A 13,625-nucleotide genomic window follows, 5' to 3' on the forward strand; every position below is an offset into this window, starting at 1 on the left:
CAAAGGAAAAGGCGACTCGCTTCCCCATGTTCGACAATGCCGCTCATCAGAGTGGAACTGCTGAGATGAGCTTCAGCCAGAGGGGAAGGGGACGACTATGGCCTGCGACCGGGCAAGGCACTGGCTATGTACATCGGCGTCGCCTTGGTGATGGCTTTCATGGGACCCAAGCGGCAGCGGCCTCCCGTGTTGTACTCCCCCTCGATGATCACGGTGGGTACAGATGTGATGGCCACCGTCTTGTTGATCTCCTTGAAACCAACTTCTTTCTCTACAGGCAGGGCACGGTGCAGATGTGATGGCCACCGTCTCGTCGATCTCCTCAAAGCCAACATCTCTCTCTGCTGGCCGGGTGCGGCTACGGGAATGTTGACGGTGGATGGCACGGTCGCAGGAACGGGAGGAGCGGTTTGACATGGCGTCGTCCACTGCAGCAATGATGACCATGTTGTCGTGCTCCCCCGCGTGCTGGCCTGATCAACTCGCCACTCTCCTCGGCAAGCAGGATTAGAGCAACAAATTGTTGAAGAACACACCAGCTTGGAGCTTCTGCCTCCGCTTCCTGGCCTGTAGCGGCCGAAAGCATCGAGGGTGGTGGAGCAGAGAAGGCGAGGTGACGGTGTTGGTGAAGAACAATCTCCGCAGGGCTTCGCTTAAGCACTACGAAAACTATGACGGAGGATAAACTAGAGGGGACGGGGTTGCCGGCACACGGCTTGGTGTTTCTTGATGTGTCTTTGGTGCTAGCTCTGCCCCTCTATTTATATGTTGAGCCCTGGGGTCGAAACTTGGAGCAAAAGCCTCCTCAAAGTCGGTTTTGCCCGAAAGGCAAGAGTCCCACTCGGACTCCAGGACAAAACGCCACAATCCTTGGCGTCTGGCCCAGATGCCATGGGCCTCGGCGTCTGGCCCAGGGCCAGACGCCAGGGTCTTGGGCGTTTGGCCCCCTGGCCTCCGCAAAACTCCTTTTGCACCGACTTATAGCCCCATGGGCCTGACCCCTTGGCCAAACCATATCATCCAATATATGAATCTTTACCTCCGGACCATTCCGGAGCTCCTCGTCATGTCCGTGATCTCATCCGGGACTCCGAACAATATTCGGTCACCAACATACATAACTCATATAATACTATATCGTCAACAAATGTTAAGCGTGCGGACCCTACGGGTTCGAGAACTATGTAGACATGACCGAGACACCTCTCTGGTCAATAACCAATAGCGGGACCTGGACGCCCATATTCGCTCCTACATATTCTACGACGATCTTTATCGGTCAGACCGCATAATAACATACGTTGTTCCCTTTGTCATCGGTATGTTACTTGCCCGAGATTCGATCGTCGGTATCTCAATACCTAGTTCAATCTCATTACCGGCAAGTCTCTTTACTCGTTCCGTAATACATCATCCCCCAACTAACTCATTAGTTGCAATGCTTGCAAGGCTTATAGTGATGTGCATTTACGAGTGGGCCCAGAGATACCTCTCCGACAATTGGAGTGACAAATCCTAATCTCGAAATATGCCAACCCAACAAGTACCTTCGGAGACACCTGTAGAGCACCTTTATAATCACCCAGTTACGTTGTGACGTTTGGTGGCACACAAAGTGTTCCTCCGGTAAACGGGAGTTGCATAATCTCATAGTCATAAGAACATGTATAAGTCATGAAGAAAGCAATAGCAACAAACTAAACGATCAAGTGCTAAGCTAACGAAATGGGTCAAGTCAATCACATCATTCTCCTAATGATGCGATCCCGTTAATCAAATGACAACTCACGTCTATGGTTAAGAAACATAACCATCTTTGATCAACGAGCTAGTCAAGTAGAGGCATACTAGTGACACTCTGTTTGTCTATGTATTCACACATGTATTATGTTTCCGGTTAATACAATTCTAGCATGAATAATAAACATTTATCATGATATAAGGAAATAAATAATAACTTTATTATTGCCTCTAGGGCATATTTCCTTCAACGTTTTGGAATTAATAAAAAATACTGACGAAAGAATCAGCATCAGGGGGGCCACACCCTGTCCACGAGGGTGCAGGGCGCCCCCCTGGGGCGCGCCCCCTGCCTCGTGGGCCCCCTAAGGCTCCACCGATGTCAACTCCAACTCTATATATTCATGTCCGGGGAGAAAAATCTGAGAGAAGGATTCATCGCGTTTTACGATACGGAGCCGCCGCTGTCAGGACCCCGATTCTAAGTCACACCGATCTAGCCTGTAACACCTCATATCACTTTGCGGCCTCACGCACGGTATTCCCACAGGTGTCGCCTTACCATGGCCCGGGACCGTTTGCGCCTTTTGGCTCACGTATATGATAGTGTCGCTAGCATCCATATGACAGAGAACCCGGGCCGACATGTCTAGTCGTGAACCCAAAGTGGCACTAACTTACGGCGACATGCATACATGAATCAACATCGAGCATGTCGGTCAGCAGCGTGTGAATCCGGGCTGTAGCACTGGGCTAATAGGACTCCGGTGAACCGGGCTGTAGCAGGCTAGGCAGGACTCCGGATGTCACCGCGTGACATTTCCCCGAAGGGACAGACACATGAACGAAGTGAATCACATGCCAGCCAGTCAAGTGTTCCGGAGCAGTAGTGTTGGGCTAGCAGGACTCCGGTGAACCGGGCTGTAGCGGACTACTATGGCTCATGGAAGCACAAGACTACATTTTCCCATAAGAGAGGCTACTAAGGATAAACAACTAGGTTGTCGGATCCCACACATACCAAGCATTTCAATCATACACACAATATGCTCAATATGTGCAATACAACATGGCATCACAACAAGACTCTACGACTCAGAGTATTATTCATTAGGCTCCGAGGAGCGAGATATTACAAACATGGGTCTCATGACCCAACAATCATAGCATACAATCAAAGCACATGTGGAAGCTTAACATGTCTGAGTACAGACATCTATAAATGAAAAAGGCTGAGAAGCCTGACTATCTACCAGATCCTGCCGAGGGCATAAGATCGTAGCTGAGGTAACAAGCTAAACGTCGAAGTCCACGTGGAACTACTAGCGAGACTGACGTCTCTCTGCAAAAACATAAATTAAGCAAACGTGAGTACAAATGTACCCAGCAAGACTTACATCAGAACTATCTACATATGCATCAGTATCAACAAAGGGGTGGTGGAGTTTGACTGCAGCAAGCCAGCTTTGACTCGGTGGCTATCCTGAACTACGACTGCAAGTAACTCTTTTGAGGTGGCGCACACGAGTCCACAAATTCACCATACCAATACACCACTATGGATTCGCTCCCGTCTCCCTGCGAGAACGCCATCCATAGCACTCACGCTTATCTTGCGAGTTTTAGAGTATCCACTTTCACTTGTCTATGAACTATGCAAGGGGTCCAAGTTTCCATATCCGAGGAATCCGGCTATTCGAATAGATAATGATAACCCTGCAGGGGTGTACTTCTTCACACACGCTCTCGCCACTTATCACCCTGTACACGTCATGTACCTCGGCAACCTTCAAGCGGAAGCCGGGCAAGGGAGTCGGCCACGACCTGACTAACCAACAAGTCTCTAGTCCAGGTTTATCGCCTATTCGGGTTCCATCCGCAAGGAGATCCGGCCGGGGTGTCGCTCACGGCCCCAAACAATGTGTGCAGGGTTCCCAAACCCACCATCTGGGTGCCACTTGGTACACCGTGACACTGTGCCTAGTCTGTCCCAAGCCCACCTGTACCGGGTGCCACTTGGTAGACTACTAACACTACCTACACACACCAGAAACTAGTTGCAACTCCTGGACAGAGATCGAGTTGATTAATAAGCCGAGAGGGGCCGAGTTACCGGAACCCAATGTGTGGTAGTAACTATTCATGGATCACAAACACAGAACTCAGTTCCTGAGGACGACTGCAATGAGACAACCCACCATGTACTCCTACATGGCCTCTCACTGCTACCTTTACCAAATCGTGTTCACACACTTAGCTCTCAACGGTAGGACATGTTCACCACATTCCAATTCATCCCCGATGAATCAGACCTAACTCAACTCTAAGCAGTAGCAGGCATGACAAACAAGCATGAATGAGTAGGCACAACAGGGCTCAAACAACTCCTACTCATGCTAGTGGGTTTCATCTATTTACTGTGGCAATGACAGGTCATGGAGAGGAAAGGGTTCAACTACCACAACATGTAACAGTTGAAACGGTGTTGTCCTAATGCAGTAAAAGAGAGCAGGAGCGAGAGAGTGGGATTGTATTAGAATGAACAAGGGGGTTTTGCTTGCCTGGCACTTCTGAAGATAGTATAGTTCTTCATCGGTGTCATCGATCAAATTATCGGAACGTCATCTACTGAGAGGGGACAAACACCGGCAACAGAGAGGAAACACAATCAATGCAATGCAACAATATGATGCATGAATGTGACATGGCAATAATGTTATGATTTGCACTAATGCATCTAGCAACAATTTAAATGAAGTCCATATGGACCAAGGGTTCATATGCAAACTCCATATTTAGCATTTAAAATGCCATTATCATGTTTTCACTTATACAGTGGGTATAAGTTGGTTGATCATGCATGAAAGTAGAATAAATGGATAGATTGGATTTTTCTGATAATTTTTCATATATAAATTATTTCATTTGGAGCTACTGTTGATTTTCTATGAATTTCAGAAGTTTTAACTATTTTCTGAAAATAATAAATCATTTAAGATCTATTTAAATTCCAGAAAGGAATATTGCGTCAACATTAGGTCATGCAGACGTCAGCTGGTCAACAGGACCGTCCAGGTCAAACCTGACAGGTGTGGCCCACTAGTCAGTGACACATAGTCAGCTACAGAGGCTGACATGTGGGACCCGGTCAAAGCTGACGTGGCCAAGTCAAAGTTCACAAACGGGGCCCACTGGAATTAGTGCTAATCTAACAGAGAGTTCAACTAATTAGTTTAGGCACTGGGCCCACATGTAAGTGGGTCAGGAGGTCAATTAGTGAGTGATTAGTGCTAACTAAGTGGCCACGTCGACAGTCGCGGGAGTCTCGCTGGCGGTGACCTCGAACCGCGGCGGAGTTTGCTCGGAACTCACCAGAGGCAACGGATCAACGTGCCAGGGGCACGAAAGGATAGCCCATGCCCGTGCGCATCTAGGGAGACCAACGGGAGGTGCGGGGGTGGCCGGGGTTCGCCGGAGTGGAACCCGCGGCGGCTGCCGGAGTTTGGGGCTGGTGCGGGTTAGCGCTGCAGTGTGCTAACTGAAGGAAATATGCCCTAGAGGCAATAATAAAGTTATTATTTATTTCCTTATAATCATGATAAATGTTTATTATTCATGCTAGAATTGTATTAACCGGAAACATAATACATGTGTGAATACATAGACAAACAAAGTGTCACTAGTATGCCTCTACTTGACTAGCTCGTTAATCAAAGATGGTTATGTTTCCTAACCATGAACAATGAGTTGTTATTTGATTAACGAGGTCACATCATTAGTTGAATGATCTGATTGACATGACCCATTCCATTAGCTTAGCACCCGATCGTTTAGTATGTTGCTATTGCTTTCTTCATGACTTATACATGTTCCTATAACTATGAGATTATGCAACTCCCGTTTACCGGAGGAACACTTTGGGTACTACCAAACGTCACAACGTAACTGGGTGATTATAAAGGAGTACTACAGGCGTCTCCAATGGTACATGTTGAGTTGGCGTATTTCGAGATTAGGTTTTGTCACTCCGATTGTCGGAGAGGTATCTCTGGGCCCTCTCGGTAATGCACATCACATAAGCCTTGCAAGCATTACAACTAATATGGTAGTTGTGAGATGATGTATTACGGAACGAGTAAAGAGACTTGCCGGTAACGAGATTGAACTAGGTATTGGATAGTTCAGTGAGTGGAGCTGATGACTACTCGATAGTTCAGTGTGTCATGCTTTACGGCTTAGAATCGGGACTTCAACGACGTTTTGAACGTCATGGAGCATATGAGATGTTTCAGGAGTTGAAGTTAATATTTCAAGCAAATGCCCGGATTGAGAGATATGAAGTCTCCAATAAGTTCTATAGCTGCAAGATGGAAGAGAACAGTTCTGTCAGTGAGCATATACTCAAAATGTCTGGGTATAATAATCACTTGATTCAATTGGGAGTTAATCTTCCAGATGATTGCGTCATTGACAGAATTCTCCGATCACTGCCACCAAGCTACAAGAGCTTCGTGATGAACTATAATATGCAAGGGATGAACAAGACTATTCCCGAGCTCTTCGCAATGCTGAAAGCTGCGGAGGTAGAAATCAAAAAGGAGCATCAAGTGTTGATGGTTAACAAAACCACTAGTTTCAAGAAAAAGGGCAAAGGGAAGAAGAAGGGGAACTTCAAGAAGAACGGCAAGCAAGTTGCTGCTCAGGAGAAGAAACCCAAGTCTGGACCTAAGCCTGAAACTGAGTGCTTCTACTGCAAGCAGACTGGTCACTGGAAGCGGAACTGCCCAAAGTATTTGGCGGATAAGAAGGATGGCAAGGTGAACAAAGGAATATGTGATATACATGTTATTGATGTGTACCTTACTAGAGCTCGCAGTAGCACCTGGGTATTTGATACTGCTTCTGTTGCTAATATTTGCAACTCGAAACAGGGACTACGGAATAAGCGGGCACTGGCAAAGGACGAGGTGACGATGCGCGTGGGAAACGGTTCCAAAGTCCATGTGATCGCGGTCGGCACGCTACCTCTACATCTACCTTCGGGATTAATATTAGACCTAAATAATTGTTATTTGGTGCCAGCGTTGAGCATGAACATTATATCTGGATCTTGTTTAATGCGAGACGGTTATTCATTTAAATCTAAGAATAATGGTTGTTCTATTTATATGAGTAATATCTTTTATGGTCATGCACCCTTGAAGAGTGGTCTATTCTTATTGAATCTCGATAGTAGTAATACACATATTCATAATGTTGAAGCCAAAACATGCAGAGTTGATAATGAAAGTGCAACTTATTTGTGGCACTGTCGTTTAGGTCATATCGGTGTAAAGCGCATGAAGAAACTCCATACTGATGGACTTTTGGAACCACTTGATTATGAATCACTTGGTACTTGTGAACCGTGCCTCATGGGCAAGATGACTAAAACACCGTTCTCCGGTACAATGGAGAGAGCAACAGATTTGTTGGAAATCATACATACCGATGTATGTGGTCCAATGAATATTGAGGCTCGTGGCGGATATCGTTATTTTCTCACCTTCACAGATGATTTAAGAAGATATGGGTATATCTACTTAATGAAACATAAGTCTGAAACATTTGAAAAGTTCAAAGAATTTCAGAGTGAAGTTGAAAATCATCATAACAAGAAAATAAAGTTTCTACGATCTGATCGTGGAAGAGAATATTTGAGTTACGAGTTTGGTGTACATTTGAAAAACTGTGGAATAGTTTCGCAACTCACGCCACCCGAAACACCACAGCGTAATGGTGTGTCCGAACGTCGTAATCGTACTTTACTAGATATGGTGCGATCTATGATGTCTCTTACAGATTTACCGCTATCGTTTTGGGGTTATGCTTTAGAGACGGCCGCATTCATGTTAAATAGGGCACCGTCAAAATCTGTTGAGACGACGCCGTATGAACTATGGTTTGGCAAGAAACCAAAGTTGTCGTTTCTTAAAGTTTGGGGCTGCGATGCTTATGTGAAAAAGCTTCAACCTGATAAGCTCGAACCCAAATCGGAGAAATGTGTCTTCATAGGATACCCAAAGGAGACTATTGGGTACACCTTCTATCACAGATCCGAAGGCAAGACATTCATTGCTAAGAATGGATCCTTTCTAGAGAAGGAGTTTCTCTCAAAAGAAGTGAGTGGGAGGAAAGTAGAACTTGACGAGGTAACTGTACCTACTCCCTTACTGGAAAGTAGTACATCACAGAAAACTGTTTCAGTGACACCTACACCAGTTAGTGAGGAAGCTAATGATAATGATCATGAAACTTCAGATCAAGATACTACTGAACCTCGTAGATCAACCAGAGTAAGATCCGCACCAGAGTGGTACGGTAATCCTGTTCTGGAAGTCATGCTACTGGATCATGATGAACCTACGAACTATGAAGAAGCGATGGTGAGCCCAGATTCCGCAAAGTGGCTTGAAGCCATGAAATCTAAGATGGGATCCATGTATGAGAACAAAGTATGGACTTTGGTTGACTTGACCGATGATCGGCAAGCAATTGAGAATAAATGGATCTTCAAGAAGAAGACTGACGCTGACGGTAATGTTACTGTATACAAAGCTCGACTTGTCGCGAAAGGTTTTCGACAAGTTCAAGGGGTTGACTACGATGAGACTTTCTCACCTGTAGCGATACTTAAGTCTGTCCGAATCATGTTAGGGATTGCCGCATTTTATGATTATGAAATTTGGCAGATGGATGTCAAAACTGCATTCCTGAATGGATTTCTGGAAGAAGAGTTGTATATGATGCAACCAGAAGGTTTTGTTGATCCAAAGGGAGCTAACAAAGTGTGCAAGCTCCAGCGATCCATTTATGGACTGGTGCAAGCCTCTCGGAGTTGAAATAAACGCTTTGATAGTGTGATCAAAGCATTTGGTTTTATACAGACTTTCGGAGAAGCCTGTATTTACAAGAAAGTGAGTGGGAGCTCTGTAGCATTTCTGATATTATATGTGGATGACATATTATTGATTGGAAATGATATAGAATTTCCGGATAGCATAAAGGGATACTTGAATAAGAGTTTTTCAATGAAAGACCTCGGTGAAGCTGGTTACATATTAGGCATAAAGATCTATAGAGATAGATCAAGACGCTTAATTGGACTTTCACAAAGCACATACCTTGACAAGATTTTGAAGAAGTTCAAAATGGATCAAGCAAAGAAAGGGTTCTTGCCTGTGTTACAAGGTGTGAAGTTGAGTCAGACTCAACGCCCGACCACTGCAGAAGATAGAGAGAAAATGAAAGATGTTCCCTATGCTTCAGCCATAGGCTCTATCATGTATGCAATGTTGTGTACCAGACCTGATGTGTGCCTTGCTATAAGTTTAGCAGGGAGGTACCAAAGTAATCCAGGAGTGGATCACTGGACAGCGGTCAAGAACATCCTGAAATACCTGAAAAGGACTAAGGATATGTTTCTCGTATATGGAAGTGACAAAGAGCTCACCGTAAAAGGTTACGTTGATGCAAGCTTTGACACTGATCCGGACGATTCTAAATCGCAAACCGGATACCTATTTACATTGAACGGTGGAGCTGTCAGTTGGTGCAGTTCTAAACAAAGCATCGTAGCGGGATCTACATGTGAAGCGGAGTACATAGCTGCTTCGGAAGCAGCGAACGAAGGAGTCTGGATGAAGGAGTTCATATCCGATCTAGGTGTCATACCTAGTGCATCGGGTCCAATGAAAATCTTTTGTGACAATACTGGTGCAATTGCCTTGGCAAAGGAATCCAGATTTCACAAAAGGACCAAGCACATCAAGAGACGCTTGAACTCCATCCGGGATCTAGTCCAGGTGGGAGACATAGAGATTTGCAAGATACATACGGATCTGAATGTTGCAGACCCATTGACTAAGCCTCTTCCACGAGCAAAACATGATCAGCACCAAGGCTCCATGGGTGTTAGAATCATTACAGTGTAATCTAGATTATTGACTCTAGTGCAAGTGGGAGACTGAAGGAAATATGCCCTAGAGGCAATAATAAAGTTATTATTTATTTCCTTATAATCATGATAAATGTTTATTATTCATGCTAGAATTGTATTAACCGGAAACATAATACATGTGTGAATACATAGACAAACAAAGTGTCACTAGTATGCCTCTACTTGACTAGCTCGTTAATCAAAGATGGTTATGTTTCCTAACCATGAACAATGAGTTGTTATTTGATTAATGAGGTCACATCATTAGTTGAATGATCTGATTGACATGACCCATTCCATTAGCTTAGCACCCGATCGTTTAGTATGTTGCTATTGCTTTCTTCATGACTTATACATGTTCCTATAACTATGAGATTATGCAACTCCCGTTTACCGAAGGAACACTTTGGGTACTACCAAACGTCACAACGTAACTGGGTGATTATAAAGGAGTACTACAGGCGTCTCCAATGGTACATGTTGAGTTGGCGTATTTCGAGATTAGGTTTTGTCACTCCGATTGTCGGAGAGGTATCTCTGGGCCCCCTCGGTAATGCACATCACATAAGCCTTGCAAGCATTACAACTAATATGGTAGTTGTGAGATGATGTATTACGGAACGAGTAAAGAGACTTGCCGGTAACGAGATTGAACTAGGTATTGGATACCGACGATCGAATCTCGGGCAAGTAACATACCGATGACAAAGGGAACAACGTATGTTGTTATGCGGTCTGACCGATAAAGATCTTCGTAGAATATGTAGGAGCCAATATGGGCATCCAGGTCCCGCTATTGGTTATTGACCGGAGACGTGTCTCGGTCATGTCTACATTGTTCTCGAACCGTAGGGTCCGCACGCTTAACGTTACGATGGCAGTTATTATGAGTTTATGCATTTTTGATGTACCGAAGGTTGTTCGGAGTCCCGGATGTGATCACGGACATGACGAGGAGTCTCGAAATGGTCGAGACATAAAGATTGATATATTGGAAGCCTATATTTGGACATCGGAAGTGTTTCGGGTGAAATCAGGATTTTATCGGATTACCGGGAGGTTACCGGAACCCCCCGGGAGTCATATGGGCCTTATTGGGCTTTAGTGGAAAGGTGAAAGGGGCTGCCCATAGTGGGCTGCGCGCCTCCCCCCCTCCCCTAGTCCTATTAGGACTAGGAGAGGTGGCCGGCCACCTCTCTCTCTCTTTCCCCCTTGGGAGTCCTATTTGGAATAGGATTGGGGGGGGGAGTCCTACTCCCGGTAGGAGTAGGACTCCTCCTGCGCCTCCATAGGGCTGGCCGCACCCCTCCCCCTTGGCTCCTTTATATACGGAGGCAGGGGGCACCTCTAGACACACAAGTTGATCATTGAGATCGTTCCTTAGCCGTGTGCGGTGCCCCCTGCCACCATATTCCACCTCGATCATATCGTTGTAGTGCTTAGGCGAAGCCCTGCGTCGGTAGAACATCAAGATCGTCACCACGCCATCGTGCTGACGGAACTCTTCCCCGACGCTTTGCTGGATCGGAGCCCGGGGATCGTCATCGAGCTGTACGTGTGCTAAGAACTCGGAGGTGCCGGAGTAACGGTGCTTGGATCGGTCGGATCGGGAAGAATACGTACGACTACTTCCTCTACGTTGTGTCAACCCTTCCGTTGCGATCTACAAGGGTACGTAGATCATACTCTCCCCTCGTTGCTATGCATCACCATGATCTTGCGTGTGCGTAGGAAAATTTTGAAATTACTACGTTCCCCAACAGTGGCATCCGAGCCTAGGTTTTATGGTTTGATGTTATATGCACGAGTAGAACACAAGTGAGTTGTGGACGATACAAGTCATACTGCCTACCAGCATGTCATACTTTGGTTCGGCGGTATTGTTGGACGAGACGACCCGGACCAACCTTACGCGTACGCTTACGCGAGACCGGTTCCCCCGACGTGCTTTGCACACAGGTGGCTTGCGGGCGACTGTCTCTCCAACTTTAGTTGAACCGAGTGTGGCTACGCCCGGTCCTTGCGAAGGTTAAAACGGAGTCTATTTGACAAACTATCGTTGTGGTTTTGATGCGTAGGTGAGATTGGTTCTTTCTTAAGCCCGTAGCAGCCACGTAAAACATGCAACAACAAAGTAGAGGACGTCTAACTTGTTTTTGCAGGGCATGTTGTGATGTGATATGGTCAAGGCATGATGCTGAATTTTATTGTATGAGATGATCATGTTTTGTAACCGAGTTATCGGCAACTGGCAGGAGCCATATGGTTGTCGCTTTATTGTATGCAATGCAATCGCGATGTAATGCTTTACTTTATTACTAAACGGTAGTGATAGTCGTGGAAGCATAAGATTGGCGAGACGACAACGATGCTACGATGGAGATCAAGGTGTCGCGCCAGTGACGATGGTGATCATAACGGTGCTTCGGAGATGGAGATCACAAGCACAAGATGATGATGGCCATATCATATCACTTATATTGATTGCATGTGATGTTTATCTTTTTATGCATCTTATCTTGCTTTGATTGACGGTAACATTATAAGATGATCTCTCACTAAATTATCAAGAAGTGTTCTCCCTGAGTATGCACCGTTGCCAAAGTTCGTCGTGCCCAGACACCACGTGATGATCGGGTGTGATAAGCTCTACGTCCATCTACAACGGGTGCAAGCCAGTTTTGCACACGCAGAATACTCAAGTTAAACTTGACGAGCCTAGCATATGCAGATATGGCCTCGGAACACAGAGACCGAAAGGTCGAGCGTGAATCATATAGTAGATATGATCAACATAACGATGTTCACCATTGAAAACTACTCCATCTCACGTGATGATCGGTTATGGTTTAGTTGATTTGGATCACGTAATCACTTAGAAGATTAGAGGGATGTCTATCTAAGTGGGAGTTCTTAAGTAATTTGATTAATTGAACTTAAACTTATCATGAACTTAGTACCTGATAGTATCTTGCTTGTTTATGTTGATTGTAGATAGATGGCTCGTGCTGTTGTTCCGTTGAATTTTAATGCGTTCCTTGAGAAAGCAAAGTTGAAAGATGATGGTAGCAATTACACGGACTGGGTCCATAACTTGAGGATTATCCTCATTGCTGCACAAAAGAATTACGTCCTGGAAGCACCGCTGGGTGCCAGGCCTGCTGCTGGAGCAACACCAGATGTTATGAACATCTGGCAGAGCAAAGCTGATGACTACTCGATAGTTCAGTGTGTCATGCTTTACGGCTTAGAATCGGGACTTCAACGACGTTTTGAACGTCATGGAGCATATGAGATGTTTCAGGAGTTGAAGTTAATATTTCAAGCAAATGCCCGGATTGAGAGATATGAAGTCTCCAATAAGTTCTATAGCTGCAAGATGGAAGAGAACAGTTCTGTCAGTGAGCATATACTCAAAATGTCTGGGTATAATAATCACTTGATTCAATTGGGAGTTAATCTTCCAGATGATTGCGTCATTGACAGAATTCTCCGATCACTGCCACCAAGCTACAAGAGCTTCGTGATGAACTATAATATGCAAGGGATGAACAAGACTATTCCCGAGCTCTTCGCAATGCTGAAAGCTGCGGAGGTAGAAATCAAAAAGGAGCATCAAGTGTTGATGGTTAACAAAACCACTAGTTTCAAGAAAAAGGGCAAAGGGAAGAAGAAGGGGAACTTCAAGAAGAACGGCAAGCAAGTTGCTGCTCAGGAGCAGAAACCCAAGTCTGGACCTAAGCCTGAAACTGAGTGCTTCTACTGCAAGCAGACTGGTCATTGGAAGCGGAACTGCCCCAAGTATTTGGCGGATAAGAAGGATGGCAAGGTGAACAAAGGAATATGTGATATACATGTTATTGATGTGTACCTTACTAGAGCTCGCAGTAGCACCTGGGTATTTGAT

The sequence above is a fragment of the Triticum urartu genome, chromosome 7A (assembly GCF_056163025.1).
Source record: "Triticum urartu cultivar PI428250 chromosome 7A, HENAU_Tu73, whole genome shotgun sequence".
Taxonomy (NCBI): Eukaryota; Viridiplantae; Streptophyta; class Magnoliopsida; order Poales; family Poaceae; genus Triticum; species Triticum urartu.